This window comes from Delphinapterus leucas, chromosome 3 (genome assembly GCF_059928025.1).
Source record: "Delphinapterus leucas isolate spDelLeu-1000000601 "Yukka" chromosome 3, BTC_Dleu_Yukka2, whole genome shotgun sequence".
Lineage (NCBI taxonomy): Eukaryota > Metazoa > Chordata > Mammalia > Artiodactyla > Monodontidae > Delphinapterus > Delphinapterus leucas.
In genome coordinates, this window is record NC_143131.1 from 121,608,146 (window position 1) to 121,613,552 (window position 5,407).

The 5,407-nt window shown below is 44.4% G+C and overlaps 1 pseudogene across 1 annotated transcript in view; it reads right to left on the minus strand.

Moving 5' to 3' along the window:
* LOC111183042 (uncharacterized) overlaps nt 1-4,953 on the minus strand; it is a 29,880-nt pseudogene extending 24,927 nt beyond the window's left edge. The window contains exons 1-4 of the transcript XR_016392560.1: nt 4,918-4,953; nt 2,615-2,835; nt 1,195-1,275; nt 850-1,093 (exon numbers count right to left, since the gene is read on the minus strand). The product of XR_016392560.1 is annotated as an uncharacterized LOC111183042 (transcript). The remainder of the gene's footprint in view (nt 1-849; nt 1,094-1,194; nt 1,276-2,614; nt 2,836-4,917) is intronic.
* Nucleotides 4,954-5,407: the final 454 nt, after the last annotated feature.

The window sequence follows — 5,407 nt, forward strand, 5'->3', positions numbered from 1 at the left end:
CTATAAATATGAGGAATATAATGTAAGAACGTCAGGATTGAAGTACTGCTCAGACCCATTCCCTAGCAAGTGGCTCCAATTAACAGTAAATTTTAAATCAGAGACAGTCAAGCTTTAAGGGGGTCATCAGAATCACTTGGATTGTTTACTAAAACCCAGTCTGAGTTTCTGATTTAGGAGATCTGGGGTGGAGTCTGGGAATTCGCACTTCCAACAAGTTCCCAGGTGATACTGATGTTGTCGGCCTGGGGCCACACTTTGAGAACTAAAGTATTAAACTGATAAACACCTATTTGAAGTCTCTTCATATACCTGGAAATACAGAGTAGATTTTTGCTCTTAAAGAGCCAGAGATGTCACCCAAACCACTGCACTTTCATGTTAGTGTTTGTCATATCAACATTTAAAATCTTTTGAAATCTTTTGTATAAAATAAAAATTTGAATAAAATGCTAGTATTAACAGTAATCTGTAAGAGTTCACAATATAAAATTTAAAAACAAGGGAAACTGATGATTTAATACCTTTTGAATGCACATATTTATGAGAGTAAAAATCAAGTAAATAAATTATACAAATATGAACATCAAACAGTAAGTAAAATAAATTATACAAATATGAAATTATACAAATATGAACATTAAATTATAAAATATGAACATTCTTTTTTTCCTTTTTTGCTGGAAAATAAAACTAGGGATACATTTATTTAAAATCTTTCCCTTCTTTTCTCGCATCAAAAAAATAACAAGTGACCACCCTTCCCCATATCCTAGCATCAAAAATTTCTTGGAAGTTTTACCAGAATAATAATACATCTTCCTTAGAATCTTTTTTCAGCCTCATTACCTTCAGGAAAAATCTCGGTTCCTCGTTGGCCTGGTGTCCTCAGCTTGTCCTTGGGAAGCTCAGCAATTTGCCAGTCATCCTCAGTTGAAGTAACAGGACTGCTGAGATCATCAACTTCTATCGGGTCTCTTCCATCTCCTCCTGATTCTGGCTAGTTCCCAGCAGGCAGTGGACATGTTGATCCCCAATGGTCAACAAACTCTAAACGTTGTGACTATGTGCTGTAAGGCCGCCGAGAGATAGTCTATCTGGAGTCAAATTCAGCTGTAGCTGCGTTCTGTTTGGCTGGTACAGTGCCTGGGGAGACCCGCACCGGCAAGCCCTCAGGAGAAGCCTATCCACCGCAGCGCACTTCCTGCTGACTTGCTTCTGACCGCCCGTTTACATGACTTGCCTGGTCGCACGAGATGGCTGAAATGGAAGCACCTGAACAAACGGGAAAACCATGGCTTGAATAAATTAAGCAACTTCCCTAGAGGCACCGTGGTAGCTTGTGCCACTTGCTCAGAATGACAACTCAAGGCTCAAGGTCACTTCCTTATGCTTTGCTGCGCCCCCCCACTTCTGGGGTTTCCGTGGTGTCAACAATAGAACTTAGACAAGAACTTGACCAGCATTGTTTACTGATCCTGCTGAGTCATCCTTAAGGACAGAAATATCAGTCATCAATCCATCTATCAGGTGTGCCATATAGGCCTGATCAACATGGTCCCTTCCTCAACTTGGTACCTTCCTCAACTTGGTACCTTCCTCTGGAGTGTTTTGAAACAGGTTGAGACTCCACTTTCCATTTATAGGTTTGTGGAGGAGGAAAATATTATGTAAATCAGTGCAGTGTAAAGAAATAACCTCAGCACTGGCCTTGGAGTCAGAGACAGAAAAGGTATAGGTTTTCACAAAGGCATTCTTTAAAAACAAAACAAAAAAGAAATTGGACTTAAAATGTCCATGGCACAGTCTGGGTTGGAAAACATGAAAGTCAGGGGAGATAAAGTTTCTCCTTGGCTCTTCCTACTTTGGCTGCCTGAGCTATTCTCCCGGTTCTTTTTGTCATCATTGCACAGAGAGCATTCACCTGTTCCAATTTGACCTTCTTGTTCTCTTAACTGGCAAGGCAGGGACAGAGGCAGAAGAACCAAAGGCAGTGATTCTCAAAATTAAGCATATATAGCAATCACCTGGGGAACTGTTGCAGCTGTAGCCTCTTTGACCTTAGCTTCAGAGATTTCTAGTGGGCCTGCAATCTGCATAGTTCACCAGCACCCACAGGTGTTTTTGATGTTGGTGGTACTTGAGTACACTTGCAGAAAACCCATTTGCTTTACAACAGTCCTCAAACTTTACTGTACCCACAAATCTCTGTTAAAAGTCTGCTTAAGTAGATCTGGGGTGTGGTCTGAGAATCTGTATTTCTCTTAAGCTCTTGGGGGATGCTGGTCCAGGAGCTGCTCTTTGAGTAGCAAGGGTTTAGGGCTCTGACATAGCAATGAGTCATACTGCCTGGGTTCAAAACTCAGCTCTGCACTTGACTAACTGTGGGTCTGGAAAAGTTACTTAAGCTCTCTGTGCCTCAGTTCTGTCATCCTCGAATGGACCACACTGTTGGTAGTCACTGCTTATGACTGTAGTGAGGTTTCAATGAGATAATAAATGTAAAGCTACTAGTTTATAGGGAGGCCTAACAAACGTTAGCCATTATTGTCATTTTGGGATATTATGCTTTGAGTTTTGCTTGACATATACATTCATCAGTAAGGGGACTTACAGAATTGCAAACTGGTGGCTTGTCTGGGTCACTTGAATTCCAAGCCCCTCTCTCCCAGCCCCTCTTCCTTACGTTCCCCACAAGGAGCACATCCTGAACATGCCCAGGTGGCCATTCCTTCCTCTGAAACCAGAGGTTTCTGGAGAATAGCTAATTAACTGGCAATCTTGGTTGGAGGAGAAGATAAAGAGATAGTACCAAGTTTTCGAGCCGTGCCCAGGCTAACAGATTACAACCTCCTTAAAGAGGTACCACATCTTCCTGGAAAACCAAACTCCAGAATTTTCCACTTAATGCATCTTTTGCAATCACAGGCTCCCAAGAACTCAGTTCTCTTCTGCCACCTCCAGGGGCATCTTCCCTCAGAAATCACTAAAAATGACTCAGTTCCAGGTTGGCCAGCTGAGAGAAATCCAGACAGTAGCTCATTGGCCACCACAAGTAAGGGTGGTGAACAAGGGACCAAGTTCACTTCTTGGCTCTACTTCCTTGCATAATGTTGAGACCATGTGTCTGCTTCCTTCAGCCTCAGTCTGGAGGAGAGTGACTGCGATGCTTAAACCACAGCCAAGCTGAGTCCTATCTCTTCATTTTAATTGATGATTCTTGCACCTCAGTCTGTTGAAGCATCTTCTGGGAACAATTTTAAAGCTTGTAGATACCCAGACCACACTTCTCAAGATGCTGATTCAGCAGGACTGAAATGAGCACTGATGTCTGTGTTTTTACACTGACACACCAGGTAATTCTGAAGCAGGTGGTCCATTCTCTGAGAAATAAAGCGTTTTAAGAGTAAGGAATGATGCTTAGATATGGTGCTGGCTTAACAGGAACAGCTGCCTGAGCCTTGGTTAGTGTGAAGTGATCTAATTGTGGTCTTCTGAATGACCCCACAGAAGCTACCGTTCACTGAGTGGGCAGGGACCAAGTGTTAACTATTCCTATTTATTATCCTTTACAACACCTTGTTATTACGACTCTTATCCTCACAGAGTAGAATAAAGTCATGACTCAGAGAGTTTAAGAACCTCGCCCAAAGTTTTACCATGAGTTAGTGTCCAAAGTGGACCCTATCCCATGTCTTTTGGACCCTGAGTCAGTCTTTTCTATTATGCTGAGCGTCTCACACTTTAGCATACATTAGAATCCCCTGGAGGGACTGTTAAAACAGATTGTTGGGCCCCACCCCCCGAATTTCTGATTCAGTATGTCTGGGGCGGGACCTGAGAATCTGCATTTCTATCAAGCTCCCAGCTGCTGCTGCTGATGGTGGACTTTGAGAACTACGGCACTAAAGTCAGCTGTGGGGTCTTTTTCTAGAAGTCTGAGGCTGTGTGTCTTGAGCAGTCCTAGCTACTCACCCAGGATAATTCAGAAAAGTTTTCCTTTTTCTTCCCCTGTTGCTCAGCCAATAAGTACAAGTGGCCAATAAAGTCACTGTTACGCCAGTCCTTAGGGACTTCAGGTGTTACTTCTGGGGGGGGTTGAAGTTGTAATATGTCATCCTCTCCCCTCAAGCAGAAAGAACAATGGTCCCTTTGTGGTGGGTCTTCCCTAAGAATTCTTCTGCTCTTTTATTTCTTGCTTGAAAAATGCTCAACTGTGTTTCTATTCTAACTAAGCAATGGTCAGTGAAATGCCATCCTAACCACTTCTGTCCCACCTGGTACTAAGGAAATCATCCAGTCCCTGCACCTCCTTCCTCTCTCAGTTTGGCGACGGAATTCCAACTGGGGTCTGGATAGGCCCTCCCTTTCTGTTGATGGCCATGTGGTTCTCTTCCTGGGACTTCTGGGGTTCACTCACCCCCAAGGCCTTCACCCTAACCAAGAGCACAGACGTCTTTGTAAGGAGGATATATTTCGTCCGCAGGACATTTTGTTCTTCCCCAGGAATTGCATGTACGGCTTGCTAAGCTATCCCTCCAGCAAGGTGAGGGAATACCAGGCAGGGTCAAGTAAGCAGGATGACCCTGTGAAGTTTCTAAAGGGTGCGATGGCGATTCTCTTGAGACACGTAAGTTGGCAAGCTCAGAGTCAAACGTCTCCAGCGACTCTGTCTGTGCTCTCCTGGTGCTTTGTGCACATTGTACAGATCTCTGACCCCAGCAATAAAGCCACATCTCTGAGGTCCCTTCTTTTGTAGGATTCAAACTGCAGTTTGATTTGATGGATCTCATACAGTAGTTCAGCTGGCCTTCTGGATGACTCCCCTCTGACTCAAGCGTCTATCAGCCTGGCTCCTGCTTGGGCAATGACTGGTGGAGTAGAAGACCTGGGTGCCAGACCCCCTGTGCCACTTACCAAAGCACTGTGACTTGACCACTCTGAAGTCAGCATTTCCAATTGTCAACAAAGATATTTCTACCTACTGCCCTCGATGGAATGGGTTGAGAGGATAGAATGGGATTTTTTTCCTCAAGTGCTTGGAATGTTTAGACCCTCAGAAAATATAAGTAGGGCTTCCGGGAAGATGACGGAAGAGTAAGACGCGGAGATCACCTTCCTCCCCACAGATACACCAGAAATACATCTACACGTGGAAAAACTCCTACAGAACACCTACTGAACGCTGGCAGAAGACCTCAGACCTCCCAAAAGGCAAGAAACCCCCCACGTACCTGGGTAGGGCAAAAGAAAAAACAAAGAGATAAAAGAATAGGGATGGGACCTGTACCAGTGGGAGGGAGCTGTGAAGGAGGAAATGTTTCCTCACACTAGGAAGCCCCTTCGCGGGAGGAGACTGCAGGTGGCGGAGGGGGAAAGCTTTGCAGCTGCGAAGGAGAGCTCAGCC